This window comes from Lutra lutra, chromosome 5, assembly GCF_902655055.1.
Source record: "Lutra lutra chromosome 5, mLutLut1.2, whole genome shotgun sequence".
Lineage (NCBI taxonomy): Eukaryota > Metazoa > Chordata > Mammalia > Carnivora > Mustelidae > Lutra > Lutra lutra.
The window spans coordinates 90,505,101-90,527,117 of NC_062282.1; the positions used below are offsets into that span (position 1 = coordinate 90,505,101).

The 22,017-nt window shown below is 37.9% G+C and overlaps 1 protein-coding gene across 2 annotated transcripts in view; it reads right to left on the minus strand.

Annotated features, from left to right (window-relative positions):
* Nucleotides 1–22,017, minus strand: part of PDE4D (phosphodiesterase 4D) — a 1,258,413-nt gene that overhangs the window by 750,245 nt on the left and 486,151 nt on the right. The gene's annotated exons all lie outside the window — the stretch shown is intronic.

The following is a 22,017-nucleotide window of genomic DNA, read 5'->3' on the forward strand; positions in this document are numbered from 1 at the left end:
CATATGGAACACATTACAGGTTGCTGTTGTGTTGTACAACCTTGCTAATTATGGCTCTTTCAAAGCATGGAACAGCAGTATTTACATCCAAGAATAGTATTTGTGATCTCTTTGGATTTAAACTGACGACCTTCCAGAGGGGGATACAGTTTTCGTAAGAGTAGTTAAAAATGATTTTGCAGTTTCAATTATTACTGATGGTATAGTAATTATTACTGATGGTATAGTCAACTATAAAATCTAGCTTTTTATAGTTATTTCCTTATTTTTCTTTTGATGTAAGATTTTCATTTGTGATCAACATGGTTTCAACACACTCAAAGGAGGTTTAAAATAAAAAAAAATAATTTCTTGCCTATTTAATTTACTACTGGAAATAAATTTAAAATGTTACAACAATTCAAGTAAGTAAGCAAGTATTATAATAAAGCCTGTTAAATCTCATTGTATGGAGAATGGAAATGCAAGCCTTTAACACTGGATTGTAAGGCAGCCCAAACCTTTGCATCGAGATGTCCCCAGCAGTCTAGGGATGTTACAGAGAGTTCAGGATTGAAATCAAATCACTTTTCTCAGGAACTAAGAATATTTCTTTTGTATTTTAAAAACACAATGATTTAAGAAGGAATTAAGAAATACATCCAGATAAAACAGAGAACAGAATAGTCTGATTCAGCTGGGGTTTTTGTGTCTGTGTGTTGCTTTTTGGTTTTTGGTTTTGGTTTCTATGATTACTATTAGGTCAGTTTTTTGTTGTTTTTTTTTTAAGATTTTATTTATTTATTTGTCAGAGAGAGAGAGGGAGAGAGAGCAAGCACAGGCAGACAGAATGGCAGGCAGAGGCAGAGGGAGAAGCAGGCTCCCCGATAAGCAAGGAGCCCGATGTGGGACCCGATCCCAGGACGCCGGGATCATGACCTGAGCCGAAGGCAGCTGCTTAACCAACTGAGCCACCCAGGCGTCCCTATTAGGTCAGTTTTTAAAGTTTTTCCCACCTTCCTCCTTCCCTCCCTCGGTATTCCACCTTAAATTTAAATTCTTTGTCTTTAAATTGTTACAGAAAAAGATACGCTGAGGTTCTGTTTACAGGAGCACAGGGTCACCACCTGGTATAACTATAACAATTTAATGAGCCATACGTTCCATGACTTAATTAGAAAATCTGTTCTGCAAATACTCAAATTTTTAAAAATCAACATGTGGGGCGCCTGGGTGGCTCAGTGGGTTAACCCTCTGCCTTCGGCTCAGGTCATGATCTCAGGGTCCTGGGATCGAGCCCCTCATCGGGCTCTCTGCTCAGCAGGAAGCTTCCTCCTCTCTCTGCCTGCCTCTCTGCCTACTTGTGATCTCTCTCTGTCAAATAAATAAATAAAATCTTAAAAAAAAAAAAATCAAGATGTGATTGTTCTTAAAGAATTTTCACCAGTACAAAACTTTAAGTGGCTAAACTTTAAGTGGTAAACAATCTTAGTTTAAACAAGCTAAAGATGTCAATTTCTTCCTACCTGTAGCACTAAATGAGTATCCAATTTCTGTAAAGTGGGCTGAAGGACTATTGTATTAGTAGTTGTGCAAAACAGGTATGCAATGCTTGCCCTCAAAGAACTCTTACGTTAATGGAAAAGACTGGACAATACTCAGGAGAAGGCACCGGAACATGTAGTAATAATTATCCGGTACAGAAAAATAAAATGAAAAAGGTATGCATAACTGATGAGGAAACGTTAAGGTGGAGTAAAGCTTGCAGATGGAGAGGATCAAAAATTAGTGGAAAGGAAGATGACAAAGAAGTGCCTTCCAGGATAAGGAATTAGAATGTGCAAATGCAGTAAAGAAGAAATAAGCAAGTTTGTCTGGAGAAAAAATAAATAAATAAAGCCCAGTAGTCAATAGATGTAAAACTTATTCAGGTTTGTAGAAATGAAAGAATTCAGATAGCAGAATAAAGCAAGGGGGGGAAAAACACTAAACAACAGGTAGCAAGTTGATATGCCCAGCCCTCAAAATATTAGAAAAATTTCCCACTGTCTAAAAACAGTTCTAATCAGCAAACATCTGTGGGCATTTATTTTGTGCTAGACACTATATGAAATGGTCTAGGATATTTAAAGATTAGCTAGATGCTGTCTACGTTGTCTGGGCATTTATTATCTTGTAAATTAACTGCAAAACAATTCACATGTCAAAGTATAGCCCAAGTACCTAATGAGAGCCGGGAAGCTGAAGATACTTAATGTCTGGTTTTAAGTAGAGAAAGGTGATTCTCAATGACCAAATAAAGGAATCTGTAAGACTAAGAATACTATAGGCCATAAAATGGAAAATTCATTGAGTTCAGGATATTCTAGGTTCTATTTCTTCCTTTCAGTAACTTCATTTAAAAGGAGTAAAATATTTACAAGTTAGTCTTCTCATAAGTGGCATGTCATGTAGATGCTCAGAGATTAGGTACTCTGTTAATGAGAATAACTAAGCTAAAATGGAAGATATGATAATAGTCTATTGAAAATTCATTGAGGATTGTGGTAAACAAGTTCTAAAACTGAGCAAAGGCATCCTGCAAATTTCCCATTGCTTTAGTGCTTATTAAAGGACTCCACTGTAGACATAGAATTAGCTGCCCTTCTATAGGTTTCCCTATCCTATCATTATTTGATTAATATCCTAATATCTACAATTACCCTCCTGAATTCCCCAAATGATATATGGCATTCATGCAGCTTTTTGAAAATAAAATTAATTTTGTTTTGAGAATTATTTGCCATCCTCCCTTCAAATAATTTGGAAAACCCCATAGCATTTCAAAATCGTGCTTGAAAATCACTGCCTTAGGATATACAAATTGTAAAGTTCTGAAGATAACCAAAGGTGGGTGAGGTTTGGATAAACTGGTGATTTTCTTTGTAATAATGCAGAGGGTCAAGGGAACTCTTTCAACAGGAATACGAAACAGTTTGCCTTCCTTTTTTTTCCTTTATAACAAAATCTCTTTAAAATTAGCTGTCAGAAACTTTTCTGAAAAACACAGTACTGAAAATGACAACCAAATAAGGCCTTTGGTTTTAACAAGTGGAAATTTGAAAGTGGGCGAAATGTTTTGACAAAAGTCACCCACGCCTAGAACAGCAGATAACATCTCTTAATTTCATAAAGGTTTTCCTAAATATCTTAATTTGTGGATTTTCTAAATTTGCTTTTTTAGATTATTTGGATCTTCGATAATATTTGTTTAATTAATTATTCACAGGCAGCAAAACAAATAAGAAATAAGATTTGTACAGGTTCTGGAACAAGGATTGAAAACTGTCTAGATAAGATATAAGCAAGGCTGGATTTCCCATAATTTAAAGGGAGCAATAGTGCAGCTAATACAAAAGGATGGATAAATTAAAATGATTTATATGTGACTATAGAATGCATTGTATGCTTCTGCCAACTGTGTTTTGTTGTTGTTGTTGTGTTTTTTAAGATTTTATCCATTTATTTGACAGAGTGAGAGAGCACAAGCAGGCAGAGCAGCAGGGAGAAGCAGGCTCCCTACCGAGCAGGAGCCCAATGTGGGGCTCCATCCCAGGACCCCGGGGTTATGACCCAAACCCAAGGCAGCAGTCCAACCCACTGAGCCACCCAGGTGCCCCTGCCAACTGTTTGAATTAGGTAAACAGTGTGTTAAAATGAGACTGCTTTTTAACCTGCCCATAGGATATAGTCTGTGGAAATGATCTGATAGTGGGAAAGTTTATATTGTCTAGTAGTTAAGAAGAGTGTGTTTGGAACCAAAAAGCTTGTTTTGAATTCCAGCTATGATACTTACTGTTACTTGAATTCTGTGGATCAGTTCCTCATCTGAATTATAATAACAGCTACTGCATAAGAATGCTGCAAAAATTAAGTATGTTAATACCCTTGATATAATGAGTTTAGAAGAATGCTTGGTATACAGTAAACACCCAATAAATGCAACCTGCCACTAGATGATAGCAGGAACTTAAAAAATTTACACTCAGTAGATATCACCTCTGTGCCAGGCACTTTGCATTGTATTTCATTAAATTCTTACAATAACTCTAAACGCATTATTTCATTACCACTATTTTACAGATGAGAACATAAAGAGGTTAAATGACTTGCCCAAAATTGGGGCCCGTGGGTGGCTCAGTCGGTTAGGTGTCCTGACTCTTGATTTTGGCTCAGGTCATGATCTCAGTGTCATGATTTCAGGGTCCTGAGATCAAGCCCAGTGTCAGGCTCCCCACTCAGTAGGGAGTCTACTTCTCTCACTCACTCTCTCCCTCTGCCCCTCCTCCTGTTCATGCATTCTCTTTGTCTCTAAAATAAATAAATAAATATTTTTTAAAAAAATTAACTTGCCCAAAGCCATATAGTTCAACAGTGTCAAACCAAGACTTCATTGTCTATGAAGTACCAGGGCCTCCTATTTCAACTCTACACTAAATCACCCCCCAAAAGAAAGCTGATCCAATACTTAAAATCAATGGTGGATCTTTTTACTAAAAAAATAGTGAGATTTGAGTGCCCTGAGCTCTTTGTCTAGTTAACACTAACTTCTGCCCTTGGCTCCACCCAGGACATACACCATGGCAACCTGTGGAGCCTGCCAAGTCACGAAATTCTTACAAAGGCATGGTATTCTAGTAAGGGCAGCTCGAGGTGGAATTCCTGAGTGTTTTTTCATCTATATGTCTGTACTTCTTTGACACAAAGGCATTTTTATTAAACTCTATGGTAGTTTTCCAGTTTGCAAAAGCATATATTCTCAAATTATTTCATTTTAAATTTTCATTGTGATCATTTTTCATTTAGAATTTATATAATTACAAATTCTGATAATAAAATTATATCATCCCTACACTGAAAAGCACATCTGGATTTTGTGGAACAGAGCTTTTTAAATCATCATCATCATCACTAAATTTTTACCAGATTCTGGGCTGGTTGGCAGAGATTAAAAATAGTAAAATATCTACTTGAAAATAGGATACACACAACCCCTCCAACAAAGAAATTAAAGGATATCAAATTAATAACAGAAAAAACAATCAGTGCTTCAAGGGTTGAAGAATAACTAATATATATGTATCTTGACCATGTAACTTGAAGAATCAGCGGAAGTTGAATTTGAAAGAAGGTAGGTGTGGAAGAATCATTATAAGACAGTTTGGAGGAGTAGATTATCATGGAGATGAAAAAAATGTTGGATTTTTAGACTCTTCCCTATGGAAAAGTTAGTAAAATTTACTTGGGATATAAACAAATAATAGGGAGATTTAAATTAAGATTAATTTGGTGGCAATGTGTACTATAGTTTGGGGGACGTGTAAAGGCTGCTTGTTTAATAGTTCCAACTCAATATACATCTGTATAGAAATGGAAAGAAAGGGGCTAATGACTCAATGTTTGGAAGGATTTGTTCACTGACTATGAGCATTCAAGCCAATAGGGAAGTCAAAAATAGACTGGTCATTTCTTAACCTAATCAATTATACTTTCCATCTAATTAAGTATGGTTCACCTAATTAATCATCAAAAGGCTACTAATGTAAAAAAAAATCTAGGGTTTTTTAAACACAAGAAGTATATCTATCTTGATTTATAGTTGAGCTATATTTTGAGCATACAACATGAGGTTTCCGACTTAATTTAATAAAAATATTAAATGAGTTTTTTTCCTAGATTAAATCTAGTTAAGCATATTTTTTCTCCTAGATTAGAACTAAATGTTCTAACTACTGTTTACTACTGAAATAGTAAACCAGCATTTCATTTAAAAGAAAAATTATTTTATAGGGTACAACTAAAACTAGCAACATTAGCACAGCATATTTATTTTATTTCTTTTTTTTTAAGATTTTATTTATTTATTTGATAGAGATTACAAGTAGTCAGAGAGGCAGGCAGGGAGAGAGAGAGGAGGAAGCAGGCTCCCCGCTGAGCAGAGAGCCCGATGTGGGGCTCAATCCCAGGACCCTGAGACCATGACCTAAGCCAAAAGCAGAGGCTTCAACCCACTGAGCCACCCAGGCGCCCCTATTTATTTTATTTCTGACAAAATAGTTGCACTATAATTTTTGTAACACTTTCCTTTCCTCCTGATCAATTCACTTATAAAAGCTGCCAGTTCTGGAACAGAATTATTCTTGGTTAGTATGCTAAAATGATACACTAGAATACCATCTCTAAATAATAGCCAAACTTGAGTAAAGGTCATAGGTTTTGATGGCCACTAAGATTTTAACACATTGTAACATCCTGTATTTCTGGGTCTTCTTTCAGTGGACAGACTCCAGCATTTTGCCTTCAACTTGCCGACAAAAAAATCCCTATATTCTACTATATCTGTAGTAGACCATCCCCTCGCATACTGAATGACTGAAAAAGTCAGTAGCAATAAGTGAAGAACACATATCCCCTTAGCTTAAGCACTCAGCATCATGACCTAATTTGGCCTTCACAATCAAGCCACTGAGGTAGTTACTATTACCCTCATTTTAAAGTTGAGAAAACTCTGGCATGGAAGTTAGACAACTTCCTTAAAGTCATACTGAACACTCAGTAGGTTAAAGAGTTGAGATGTTAAACCAGACAATCCTAGTCCAGAGACTATGCTTATAAACCACTGCTCTATAATGTCTTTGTGTTTAAAAACTAAAAGTCAACCAAATGAATAAAGGTACTCTAAGCAAAACTTATTCATATAACTTGACATGCACAAACCTAATCTCACTACAAAATGTGTTTCAACAATTTTGGAAGTGAAATGTTTCCAAAAAACTAACCAACGCCCAATAGCAATAGTATTTTGGGGCTCTGATAGGTATTTCTTCGCAATCAGAAGATCTCTAAACTCCCCAAAACTGTTCATTGTATCAGAAAAAAAAGACAGTGAATGCACAAAATAACTTGGGTAGACTTTCTGAGTCTTTTGCTGTTTTTGTCCACATAGCAGACATGTTAGTGAACAAAATCCAACATGTATCCCAAGTTCAGAGTAATATCATACAGTAGTAGTCTATTCAAAATTTGGACACCAAGGAGCACATTTCCCCATCTCCTTTGTATTCTCTGTACCCATCCCCCACTGGCCCCATAGCATAATATGACTGGAAAGCCTCCCTCTCACCCTGACACATAACATCTGTTACAGTCATTTTGTTTTTTGGATAGGGTTTTTATGAGACAAAATAGTATATTTCACCGAAAGCATCCATAATTCTGGGGTTTATAATTGTAGCTGGCAATTTACTTTCTAAAGCTTAACATACTTAGACAATGATTCCTCATAAGCCAATCGTATCTTTAGGGTGATACGTTTCATATCTAACCTTTCCCAACTTGGTTATTTATGTAGAATGTTTTACAAAAGGTATTACAGAAACTGTAGTTTTATTCCCAATTTTGTAATTAACTAGCTAATTCACCTTAAATAATTTCATTCAGTTTCTCTGGAACTCTGTTTTCTAGTTAAAAGTCCTATAACTTTCCTAGGGTTGTTTAACTTAAAAAAAAAAAAAAAAAGAAGAAGAAGAAGAAGGAAAGAAAACCCAGATGCGTCGTTGATTTCAAGTTTTAGCTGCCATTTAAGAAAAATTGTTATCCCAAGTGCATCCCAAGGCAGTATGCTCTCCTCCATTTGCCATGTAGTAACAGTATGTTTCCCAGATAATGCTTTAAAAAGAGAAACAGAAAAGATATATTCAATGTTTAAGAAAATAAGAGGGGACTGCACTAATAAGGTGCTTGACTAATGCTTTTATGGCCCTGAAACTTGTGAAAATTCCTTCCCTAACTAGGTAACAAAATTTATTCTGACATCTGAGTCACAGCTTGAGAGACAGAGTGGGAGAGCAATGCCTAAGTTAATTGAATATTTGGAATCAAATTGTTTTACTTCTAAAATAATGAAACTACAGAGCCACATGTACATATTAAGTGTTATATAATAAGTCAGACTTTCTAACATTTCAGGATCTAACATTATTGAATAAAAGAGAAACTTCTGTACTCATTTTTCATAAAGTATGTCCCACCAAAGACTAGTTTTGCCCAAATTTAATGAGCACTGAATGGGCAAAAAAACCATTTTGTGAATTAAAAAAAAAAAAATGGGACAGCATTGAATTCAGTTAAACAGGTTTCCTTATAGTAAGATCTCTTAGTCCTTTAATATGCTACTGTGATTTATGAACGCCAACTTGGTTGGCTCTGAATCCACCTGCATCTTCCAGCATGTTCAGAGATGGTTATTCTCAGAACCCGTACCTGGCCTTACTACAAACATCCCTCTGAACATAGCTGATAGATAATATGAACCTTCCCGGGCTTCTGGTATGCTTCTGGTATTTTCTTCTTCTGAACTGCAGGCAAACACAATGCTTTCAGCAGAACCAGGAGTAGTCCAGGTACTGCCTCATTCCAGTCCCTCTAGACCCCTGGTTATTGTTGTGCTCCTGGACTGAGGTTAAGTCTAAGTCCACCTTCCTTTTTAATTGGTATTCCTCCCATAGTAAAAGGCAAAACTTTAGCAGAGGCTATGAAATAACTGAGCTGTAGGTCTAAATGACAACTTTGTTGATAACATGCTAGTTAGAAGGCTAAGGGGCCAAAGAAAGACTGGTCTACAAGCCACTGTTGGTGAGAAGGTGTGCAAAGACAACCGAAAGCCAAACAAGTGCTTTTCAAGCTTTAAACTTAATAATCATGTGGAAACCATGTCAAAGATAGATTCTGATTCAGTAAGTCTGGGGTGGGGCTAGAGTTTGGATTTCCAAAGCTCCCAGGTGAATCTACTCCTGGTCCACGGAGGCCTCCTTAAGTCTTTAGGGACAAGAGTAAGTAGAGATTGATGGAATTGAAGTCTAGCAAATGAAGGTATTAACTTCTACCCAGGAGATGCTATTTCCAATTTTAATCCAGCCATTTGTATAGTGCTTAAACTGGTTGTGGATTTTTTTTAAGGAAGGTATTTTTATTTTTTAAGTAAACTCTATCCCCAACATGGGACTCAAAAGATCAAAAGTCACATGCCCTACTGATGGAGTCAGACAAGTGCTCTGGTTGCTAATATTTTAATAAGTAAAGGATTTTATTTTATTTTTTAAAGATTTTATTTATTTATTTGACAGACAGAGATCACAAGTAGGCAGAGAGGCAGGCAGAGAGAGAGAGGTGGAGGCAGGCTCCCCGCGGAGCAGAGAGCCCGATGCGGGGCTCGATCCCAGGACACTGGGATCATGACCTGAGCTGAAGGCAGAGGCTTAACCCACTGAGCCACCCAGGCGCCCCATAAGTAAAGGATTTTAAAAAATAAACATTATTCCATAACAATACCATAAACTGGGGCGCCTGGGTGGCTCAGTGGGTTAAGCCTCTGCCTTCGGCTCAGGTCATGATCCCAGGGTCCTGGGATCGAGCCCCCTATTGGGCTCTCTGCTCGGCAGGGAGCCTGCTTCCCCTGTCTCTCTCTGGCTGCCTCTCTCCCTACTTGTGATCTCTGTCTGTTAAATAAATAAATAAAACCTTTAAAAAAAATACCATAAACTATTTTTCCCCCAAAGGAGCACAAACACTATTAAAGATTAAATTCTAAAAGGGAATTTTGCTATATTGGATCCACACTTTTAAGACGAGGCAAAAAAAGACTTAACAGAAGTTGAAAAACAAACTCCTCCAAGTGTGGTGAAATTCTTTGCCTGTTTCTATATTACTAATTAAAACTAAAAGGCAAACTTTATTTAAGACTTATAGATTATTGGGGCGCCTGGGTGGCTCAGTGGGTTAAGCCTCTGCCTTCGGCTCAGGTCATGATCTCAGGGTCCTGGGATCGAGTCCCGCATTGGGCTCTCTGCTCTGCAGGGAACCTGCTTCCTTCTCTCTCTCTCTCTCTCTCATTCTCCGCCTGCCTCTCTGCCTACTTGTGATCTCTCTGTCAAAAAAATAAATAAAATCTTTAAAAAAAAAAAAAAGACTTATAGATTATTTCCAGGATGTATTTTAATTAATTTGAAAGCATTTAATTGGACAAAATACTACATGTTACATTCCATGGATATAAGGGAGATGCTAATCTTTGTGTATCTGAGGACACCATATTCATTCTTTTCTATGTTCACAGTTAGCTGTGACTTTCAGTCAAGTTTCTGTGTGTACAGCATTTGTCAAGGACACTCATAATCAAGATTTACCCCCACACAACTGACCTTTCTATATATCATCTAAATAGTTAATGGAGAACGTGTTTTTGCTTCCATCAACCCAATACACCTAACCCTACATTAAGTCTATGTATAACTATATGAGCAAGTATATGCTTTTCTTTCTGGTGCTTTCAAAGAACTTATTCTAACCTGGAAGTGCTCAAATTATGCTAAATTAATTAAATAATTATAAATTATTAGTGCTAAATAATGAAGACTTACCTGAGTTTTTTTCCAAAATTATTATTTTTCAGCCTTAATAAAATAAATGTGAATACCTATTACACTAATAATAACAAAAATATGCATTCTAGATGGTTTAATAAATACTGTATATTTTGTAATTTTATAAACATTGCATAAAGCCAGACAGTAATTATTTAACCCATGACAAAGGAAAAATAATGCCTGACAAAGAAATCCTTGTGCTGTGCCCATGGTGAATCCACTTCATTCTGAGCCACTGTTGTCTTGTGATCCTTGTATTTTAAATGCCTAGAATATAGTGTGTTCAGCAGACATATGTTAAAGGAAGGGAAAAAAGGAGTCAATGGTTTGTGTAGTTTGTTTTAGTATTTGTTGTGAGCTTTTAGATAGTTAGGCTAAAAGGATGGCATGTCCATATCCATTTACACTGACCTACCCACTAAAAGTTTAAAATGTTTTAGAAATCCTATAGTTAGACATCTTCCAATTTTACAAATGCATTATCTATTCTCACTGCAAAACACTTTAAAGTTACCCAGAAATCTAAAGGTCCTGTAAACCACCATCCTCAAACTCGGCCCTTAGTATAGGGAACCCTGTGACCAGTTGTGTCTCTTTCCAGCCTCTGCTGTCCATTATAGGAAACATTAGTCCCATGTGGCTATTTAGTACTTGAAATGTGGCTAATGCAACTGAGTAACACAATTTTTTATTTTTTACATTTTTATTACTTGAAATTTAAATAGTCTTTTCCAGCTAACGTCTACCATACTAGACAGCAATATTCTAGACCTCCATGTGATTTCACAAATAATTATGAGCCCAGAGGAGTGTATACCACTGTTCTCTGAGGCTTCTGTTTTTGAGCAGTGTGCCATGCTTAATGATCATTCTCATCATGAGAAAACTGTTTTTTACTTCAACAAAGATCTTTCCCGTTATCTTTAGCTGAGGCACAGTATTCCACAGCATGGCCATTTCTCAGCTATGTTCGCTGTTTCCATGTTGATGGGCATTCAGGTATCCAGTTGTTCACTATCACGTACAAAGAACTGCCTTGCAATCTCCTCATTGGGCACACAACCAAGAATTTTTTTTAAATAATAGATACATAGAAGCAGGTTCCTCAAATGATAAGGTATAAGCATTTTTCATTTTAATAGAACTGCCAAATTGTTCTTCAAAGTGGCTGATTCAATTTATACTCCCACCAACAGTGTTTGAGTTCCCACATTTTTTCCCTTAAACAGGATTATGCTGCCATCAATTTCCTTGCACTAGCTGTCAGACCCTTTTTTTCTTCCCTCAAGAATATCTTCTATTTTTTGGGGGGTGGAAGGAATTAACAAGAGCATCAATGGCCATCATTAAAATTCACAGAAGTTGGAAAATATATTTCACTTTCTTTCCAAGTCTGTGTTCAATGTTTGCTCTTTGACAATTCTAGCTAACCAAGCATTTCCCTGGAGTGTCTCTAATATGACAATATCTACACATTATAGAAGACTTTTTCAAAAGAAAAAGCATTAACTTTCTCTCTCAGTAATGTTCTGGCACTACTCAGTGAAATATGTTTTAAATTGCTTTTCCTATAATAAAGACAGATTGTGTTGTGCATTATCCTTCTTGCCTAGACCCTGTTTTATACAACAGCATAGAATTTTCCAATGCATGACCAGGACTCCATTACTGTTTTGTGGAATTTTTTTCTTTCAGCAAAATTAATGGTCTAGATAAGGACTGAATTTATAAATTCACTGGATCCTGGTCTGACAGTAGTGTCACTGCAGCATCCTTAGGTAAATTGTTTTGTGCAATTGAAAGAGCACTTGACCAGGACTCCAGTCCTAACTCTACTACTACTACTTGTCCTAACGCCTGAAGCAAGCCCCCTACTGTCTAGGTCTCAGTTTCCTTATCTCAATATTATAGTGATGAAACAGATGACCACAGAAGTCCCCTTCACTGATAAAATGTATTATTCCTAAGAACAGATCACCCCCAAAATGTTAAATGTTAGTTGTAAAGATTGTGGTATTATTTGAACAAAGAGTAAGAAGTCATCAGAATGGTTTTATGTAAAATCATTAGATGCTTATTAATATGTGAGGCCAAGCATATATGTTCGGCAAAAATACACAATGTGTATGTTTTTCTATCTATCTGGGATGTGCATTGCATGCCATCCTACTCATTCTCCAAAAGTAAGGGCCACATGCTTAGGAAAGATTTAGGAATCACAGAGAGAGGCAGAGGTACTGACCACTTGGAGAAATGTTTTACAGCGTTATAGTCAAAAGGCAGAATAGAAGAAGATTTATAAAAGTTAAGAGATTTTCTGGGGTGCCTGGGTGGCTCAGTGGGTTAAAGCCTCTGCTTTCGGCTCAGGTCATGATCCCAGGGTCCTGGGATCGAGCCCCGCATCGGGCTCTCTGCTCAGCAGGGAGCCTGCTTCCTCCTCTCTCTCTCTCTGCCTGCCTCTCTGCCTACTTGTGATCTCTGTCTGTCAAATGAAATGAATAAAATCTTTAAAAAAAAAAAAAGTTGAGATTTTCATGCTAATCCCTTGCAAACTCTTGAGTAAATTATTCAAGTAATTAACTATGAACTTTCTATGATGCAAGTAGTAACATATGGGATTCCAATTACATTATTTAAAATATGTATCATTTCCTTTCCAGAGTAGGTGATCATGAGGCTAATAGATGAAGGAATGAGGATCTGTGTCATATTGTACCTGGTTTTCATGAAGACATTTGACAAGTTCAGGATATACTTGTAGGCACAATGGAGCAAAGTGGGCTAAGTGGATGGGTACATAGGGTCCTAAAATGTTGGACAATGGTCCCCAAAAGATGAGGAGTAATAGAGTCCACATAATCCTGAAGAGCAAACACTGCCATCACATGCAGTGTTTAAGCATTTTAAGATACAGACTTTATGATATATATTTCATGATTACCATATCTGACTCTAACACAAATCTGGAAGGATGGCTCAAGTGATAGGTTAGCAGTTTCCCAAACCAGGCTGATCATTACAATTTTCTAGGGGAAATGTTAAATAACAGAACCCCAATCTACAACTACTGAATTAGAACCAACAGCACTAAGGCCAGGAAAATTTCTCCAGTGAGTCTAATAATCAGTCAAGTTTGAAAGTTACTATCCTAGATGATAAAATCAAACCCCAAGAATAAATATGTTTTAAAAGTTAAATATTTTTTAAAAATAAAAGAAAAAAGAAAATCTTCACAGAGTAGAAGAGCAGATCGAATATTAAAATTAATGTGGAAAAATGTAAAATCTTGTAGCTCAAGTAAAAATGTCAATTGAGATTTATGGATATTAGATTTAACAGATCTAACAGAATCAACAGAAAACAGTAATGTCATCAAAAGCTGCATTTGCAAAAGCAGATTATGGAGAGGGCAATGGTCAGGGCTGCAGCACATGGATTTGTGGCACGGATGGGCCCTGCACAGTCCCAGAGAAAGACATTCACAAGTTCACATCGAAGTAGTAAAAACCTACCATGTTCTGACCAAACTGGGAAACTCTTGTCATTCTTAGGGGCCACTATTTTAATGAGTGTTTATTTTTAAAATGACATATATCCTAAATTTACACTAAGTACAAATATCATAAATGTATAGCTTGATTTTTTTAATATACATACATATGTAACCAACATCCAGATCAAGATATCGAATGTGCTTTTCTCAGGCAATATCGCCCCAGAGGTAACCACTATTTTGACCTCTCTTGCCATAAATTTGTTTTGCCTCTTCTTGAATGTCATATAAACAGAAACAGGCACTACATAACATTCTGCATATGGTTTCTTTCATGTAACATAATGACAGTGAAAATATTCTCAGTTTGTGTTTAATAGTAATCTCTTTTTCATTGATCTGAAGTAACCCACTGTTTGAATATACCACAATTTATGCATCCATCCAACAACTGATAGGCATTTAGACTGTTTCCAATTTGGACTATTGTAAGTCAAGCTGGAATGAATATTCTTGTTCATATATTTTATTGGACATAAGCACTCATTTTGTTGAATATATGCCCAGGAGTGGATGTGTACTTCATAGGTATGTGTATGTTTAGCATATGGTAGATAGGGCCAAACAGTTTCCAAAGTGATCTCTCCAGCTTAAATTCCTACCAGCACAGTGTGAGAGGAGATACTCCATACCCTTGCCCACACTTGATATTTTCAGTTAATTTTAGCCACCATGATGAAGGTATGGTACTAGCTTATTGCGGTTTTAATTGCATTTTGCTAAGTGAATAACAATGATGAGTGTTTTTCCATATGAGTTGGCCAGTGGCATTATAAATGTTTAACAACCACCATCTGGGGAAAAATATGCACATAAAGTGTATTATAAATTTTACTATATACAGTGCATGTAACACACAATTTACAAACAAAAGTACACAATAGTCTTTAATTTGGAATTCCATAAAGCCAATTGATTTTCACAGAATGCATTCACTGATTTTTTGCTGAACTGTTGTACAGGTAACCAAACAGGGGTCACAACTCACAAAGGAGTATAGTTCCTACATGACTGTGGGTTGACATTTTGGTTTACATTAACAAGTAGGACAAAAGTGAAGCAACAAAGATGTATGCTGGAGTTCTACTCATTTGTCAATGACTAGGGCAATTTCTTTGCTGCATCAGATCAGTTTTAAATTTCTAGAAGAAAGTTTCCTCAATAATTTTGTGTGTGCTCTTTAAGATACAATGGCTCCAGGCGTGCCACACTCAATTTTAATCTGTATTATTAACATTTTCTCCACTACTTTCTTAAGTGTAGGCTTAAGTCAAGAAAACCATCAGTCCCTGATTTGAGCATTTGCTGATTTCCTTGATATAAATACCCCCATAATCCATTTCAAGCTACCAACATGACATCACTGAACAGAGTTGGGAAGAGAAGTATAGTAGCTAACCGCTATACAGTGTTTTCACCATACAGATACAACAGACAAATAAGCTCAAGAGCGCAGACGATAATAGAACGTAGTAAAATAATTAGGACTGATGAGTTTGCGACTGTATTACCTTTGTTTTCAATATAATTTACTTTATTGAAGGTTTATGTAATTTAATTTTAAACAATGACATATTTAACAGTTAGCTAACCAAATTCATGAACATTTAAAAATTAGTGATTATGGGACGCCTGGGTGGCTCAGTTGGTTAAGCAGCTGCCTTCGGCTCAGGTCATGATCCCGGCGTCCTGGGATCGAGTCCCACATCGGGCTCCTTGTTCTGTGGGGAGCCTCTTCTCCCTCTGCCTCTACCTGCCACTCTGTCTGCCTGTGCTCGCTCTCTCTCTCTCTTTCTGACAAATAAATAAATAAAATCTTAAAAAAAAAAAAATTAGTGATTATGAGCCAGTATAGGCAGACCCTAGAACACTGATGCTTACTGGCCATTTGGATAACCCTTAACTTGAAATGCCTGTTTTTTGTGATTTTCTAAAATTGGGTTGTTTTGTTGATTTGTAAAAGTTCTCCATAGTTTTCAGATATGAGGCCTTTATCTGATATATACCATCATAATCATTCTTAACCCTAAGTCCCACTTTTTCAGAGAGAACTTGTCAAACCCAGTATTTTGTGTGGTTAAATAAGGCCTGAAGGGGGATATGGACATCTAAAGATTATCATGAGCTCCTGCACTCAAGCCACATACTGCTTATGTTATATGGGAAAACTTCTCAAAGAAGGTTCATCATTAATTTTTGGCATGTTTCATTATTTCACAAGCATATAAATGACCTACTCTAGTGATTACCAACCACCCACCTACAGTGGGAACACCTATAAATACGGAATCGTATTGTCTCAAGACTGTAAAGTGGGGCGCCTGGGTGGCTCAGTGGGTTAAGCCGCTGCCTTCGGCTCAGGTCATGATCTCAGGGTCCTGGGATCGAGTCCCGCATCGGGCTCTCTGCTCAGCAGAGAGCCTGCTTCCCTCTCTCTCTCTCTCTCTCTCTCTGCCTGCCTCTCCATCTACTTGTGATCTCTCTCTGTCAAATAAATAAATAAAATCTTTAAAAAAAAAAAAAAAGAAAAAAGACTGTAAAGTAAATTAAAGACGCACTGTACTTTGTCCCTTTCACCTCATCATTATATGTTGAATGCATAATCCATGTAGCACCCTTTCTACCAAGTGCTACAATCTATGCATTCATTTAAGAACTGGTGAATTATTAACAATTTTATTGTAACAATCATTGAGAATTTTGTGACAGTGATATGCAGTAATTAAAACCAGAAATAGGGGTGCCTGGGTGGCTCAGTGGGTTAGGCCTCTGCCTTCAGCTCAGGTCATGATCTCAGGGTTCTGGGATCGAGCCCCGCATCGGGCTCTCTGCTCAGCAGTGAGCCTGCTTCCTCCTCTCTCTGCCTGCCTCTCTGCCTACTTGTGATCTCTCTCTCTCTGTCAAATAAATAAAATAAAATAAAATAAAATAAAATAAAAACCAGAAATAAAAGACAATGAAATTTAAATCCAAGTTACCTAATTAAGGTTATGACCCAGCATCTCCTTTTTGTTCCACGGGTTTATACTGGCCCCCTTCACCCCAGGCAAGTCTTCTAATACTTTGGGACTTTCCCTATTCCTACTTTTTTTTTTTTTTTTTTAAGAAGAGTACTCTTTTTTTTTTTTTAAAGATTTTATTTATTTATTTGACAGAGAGAGATCACAAGTAGACAGAGAGGCAGGCAGAGAGAGGGAGGGAAGCAGGCTCCCCGCTGAGCAGAGAGCCCGATGTGGGACTCGATCCCAGGACCCTGAGATCATGACCTGAGCCGAAGGCAGCAGCTTAAACCACTGAGCCACCCAGGCGCCCCCCTACTTTTCTTCTTTCCCCAACTTCCCCTTGTTTCACGGTCCTTTCGAAACGATCTTAACACCTAGACGAAAGTACAAATGTGTTAATGCATTATCCCATTAGAAGTAATATAATTCATATTAACCAGGAGCTGCTAGAAACAACGCCCAAACCTATGCCCATTGGATAAAAAACAATGAGGAGAAACTCAGACACCAGAAGGGGCCTAATTCTGGTAGATCTCAATCTACAGAATTGCAGTTCTTAACCTTAATTGCATCTGGAGAGTTTTATCAGTTTCAGTTGGTGTCCAGGCCATGTTCCAAACCAAATAAGCAAGGATCTGAGAGTGTGGGACCCAGTATCAGCATTTTTTCAAAGTAGAGGTGATTTCAATACACAGCCAAGTTTAAGTAAGCCCAGGTTGAGAAATACTGACATAAAACAGCACCTAGGGGTGCCTGGGTAGCTTAGTGGGTTAAAGCCTCTGCCTTCGGCTCAGGTCATGATCCCGGGGTCCTGGGATCAAGCCCCACGTCGGGCTCTCTGCTCGAGAGAGAGCCTGCTTCCCTTCCTCTTTCTCTGCCTGCCTCTCTGCCTACCTCTCTGCCTACTTGTGATCTCCTGTCTGTCAAATAAATAAATACAATCTTAAAAAAAAACAAAAACAAAAACAAAAAAAACCAGCATCTACATCTATAAATCAAGGTCATTCATTCTACGCAGTCCTGAGTACAAGTACCTCTACCTCTATTTTCTACCTCTGTGAGGAAGCACTACCCATTAATCAAAGATGGGTTAGGTCATCCTTTTCTTCCCTGGGTTACATACTCTTAGCTCTTCTGTCTTCTCTGTTCTAAGTCTTCCTCGGTTAAGGGCCTATGCCAACTCTTTTTTTTTTTTTTTAAGATTTTATTTATTTATTTGACAGAGATCACAAGTAGGCAGAGAGGCAGGCAGATAGAGAGGAGGAAGCAGGCTCCCCACCGAGCAGAGACCCCCCAACCTGAGGCTTGATCCCAGGACCCCGGGACCATGACCCGAGCCGAAGGCAGAGGCTTTAACCCACTGAGCCACCCAGGTGCCCTGCCTATGCCAATTCTTAAGTCACTGTCATGTTTGAGTATAAAAATTCATTTTATATGAAAGGGAAGATATCAGTTTCTGACTAAATTAGAGTAGGATGAAGTTATACATGTGTGTTTACTAAATACAGTTTGATATATGGCCTACAAGCCATTTAAAAACGTTTTCTTGACATTGTGTGTTACATATCAAAAAGTGTGAAGGAACTTGTCTAAGCTCACAGAGGAACTAATCTAGGATTGAAACAGAATGAATATATGTCAGAGATAAGTAAGAGCAAACCAGGGTAGGAGAGAGGGTTTTCCCTCCCACAGACCACACCTCTCCAGAATGAGGAAGTACATTGTCATGATTCCCAGAAGCAACTTCCAAAATTAAAAAGTAAATAAATAGATAAATACATTTTAAAAAAGGAATTGTTCCTCTTAAAAAAATTTATACTTGTAAATCAAAGTCTTAAGATTCTGACCAAAGATCAAAGTCAATACAAATGATATTTTAAATGTGCAGAAGGAGGTTCCAGATCCTCTCAGTTCTGACTAAAAGAAGAGTAGAGAGTAAGCTTACAGGCCCTAACAGAGGGATATAATGAAGGGCATGGCACAGGGTAGGTTAAAACACGTATTTTTTTTTTTTTTTTTTTGACAGACAGATCACAAGAAGGAAGAAAGGCAGGCAGAGAGGCAGGCAGAGAGAGACAGGAGAAGGAGGCAGGCTCCCTGCTGAGCAGAGAGCCCAATGCGGAACTCGATCCCAGGACCCTGAGATCATGACCTGAGCCCAAGGCAGAGGCTTTAACCACTGAGTCACCCAGGCTCCCCAAAACACGCATTTTTAAAATCCATATAGAGTAGTAAACCAGGTGTCACCTTTTTCATTTATATGCTAATTTGTTTTAATGTTAATACTTTATAACATATTTGGGTTGTTATTAACATGAGGACTAAGCAATATTTGAGAGGAGCCTATTTCAAAGAACAAATATTTTACCTCAGTCACTGAAAATTTAAAACTATACAAATTCCATTTTTCTAGTACCAAATTAATGTCTTAAGCTGAACCTACTTTAAAATGGACACACCAGGGCGCCTGGGTGGCTCAGTGGGTTAAGCCGCTGCCTTCGGCTCAGGTCATGATCTCAGGGTCCTGGGATCGAGTCCCACATCGGGTCTCTGCTCAGCAGGGAGCCTGCTTCCCTCTCTCTCTCTCTGCCTGCCTCTCTGTCTACGTGTGATCTCTCTCTGTCAAATAAACAAATAAAATCTTTAAAAAAAATAAAATAAAATAAAAATAAAATGGACACACCATTTTGGAAAACTTTGTTGACTACAAAGATATTCTCGTCTCAAACACTGGCATGATAGCCATGGTTCGCAATACCATGTACAAATATATGAGTTTGTATTTAAACCCCACTCTTACTTCATAAGCACAATCGGCAGTGTGTTTGAGAACCTACGGCTCAGGAGATGGAAAGACGGCATATAATCCCACAGTCGAGTATATTTCATTTTAATTTGTGACCACAGCAAATGTCTCCTACTAGGAAATTGTTCCTAAGGATTAGCACTTCATTCACTGATTCACTCACTCAAGCGCTTGGCTAGCATTTATTGAGTACCTGCTAAGGGCCAAGTTTGGATGATATGTGTTTGGACAAGATCATGGACCTTTCTTTCCCAGTCTCCAGAAGGGACTCTGACTCACTACATTTCAGCCAAGGATGGTAAGCTACTGAAATATCCTTTCACTTTCTTGGTGTGCTTTTACGAGGATGAGGATGAGGAAAGTGCTGCTACTTTTTCATGCTCAGTAAACAGACAGGTGGCTGTTTTAAGAACCAGCTTTAGACAAAATAGTTTGCAATAGCAGTTATGGGAAAGGTCAACACAACTAGCTTGTACAGGTGTCTTTATTTTTTTTTAAGATTTTTATTTATACATTTATTTGACAGAGAGGGCACGCACATGTGAGTGAGCATGAGCACTGGCAGGGGCGGGAGCACACAAATGGAAAGGGAGAGGTGGGCTCCCCGCTGAGCAGAGAGCCAGATGCTGGCCTTGATCCCAGAACCTGGAAATCATGACCTGAGCTGAAGGCAGACATTTAACTGACTGAGCCACACAGTGCCCCCTGGTATTTTCTTTTTTTTAAATTCGATATGGGCTTTCTGATAAAGCTATTTTTTTAATTGTTATCATGTACTTAATAAAGGATATTGCCAGATTTTTGCAGTTTCTACTCTAACATTTTGCTCTGTCAAGCAAAGAATGTGGTGTACTTGTGACGCAACTCCTGTGTTTGTTGCCAATGACAACCGTTGTTTTCTTGATTAGGTTTCATGTGGTTGGTCAGGTTATGTCATGAGAATTACATTAAGGAGAAGAGTTATGGGCTTGTCGAGTGCAAGCTCTGAGCAGTAAGAATGGTGGGAGGATAGCAGTGGGAGCCTCACTGTTTCTTGTGGCAGGAGATCAGAAATGCAGACTCCTGGGTACTCTACATGTACGCTTCCACAGCATGTGGCCTCCCTTTCCCCCACTCTGGCATCTGCTTTCTAACCTCTGGGAAAGTGCACATGTGGAAAACACCCAGCAACAAATTCTTTTCCACAGTTTTTCACATTTCTGGGGCTTCAAGAAACCTTGAACCACAACCTCCTTCTCTCAGAATGCGTAACTGAGAACAGCTTAAATCAACTGTAATTTTCAACAGATTCTGAACCAGGATTTGGAAAGGTAAGGTGATTATTGAATTGAATTATAATAAATTCAGGCTGCGGTCCAATTTGCTTCCAGCTCTTCTCCTCCCTCTGTGGGCTAACAAGTATTTCCAAAGCCATAGGGCATTAAGAATCCTGAAGCAGCTAATTAACAGTACTGATCCACATCATACGTAGCATGTGGGTTTCAGGCAGCTGAAAAACCTCAGCTTCCTCAGGCTATCCGAATGATGACGAAGCTCTTAGAATTGTATTTTGACATTCTGCTCCCTGCCTGTGGCTGAAAATAACCTTCTCAATAGGCACTTTAGGCCAGGATAGTACTGTGGGCATAAAAAAAGTCTCCATTGCCATGACTATGAAAAAGTAAATGAACATTTCCTCATGTCCCGACTGTGACTCACAACTGGCCTGTTAATGGACAAAGGAGGCCTGAGGCATTCTCTTGACACATCTTCCAACCAAATAAAATATGACGTTGGTGAGATGTTGACTTTCATAGCTTTCGATCAGTTACGTTCTAAAAGACAGATAAAACCTTGGTGAAGGAGGTTCCTGATACCACTTTTCAACTTTCTCTGTTTCTTACTATTTAAAGATCTCCTCAAGGGAATAGAGGACCAGTCTACTACAGGTCTACTACAGGTAAATAAACAAAATCAATAATAAAAAATGTACCATTTTTCCAAAAACCTTGGACAAGCTGAGAGGAATCTGCTGTATCTCACATATATCAGAGTAGTTCTGTGTTTTATTAATAAAATAGCCTGTCACACTGACAAAGGAAAGTCTTATCTCTTGCCTCCAGCTCATAATCCATCCTCCAGAGTGTTATCAAAAATGTCTTTCTGAAACATCTCATTCCCCTACTTGAATAACCTCGATTTTTCCCCCGTTTCATGGTAAATATTATGCACATT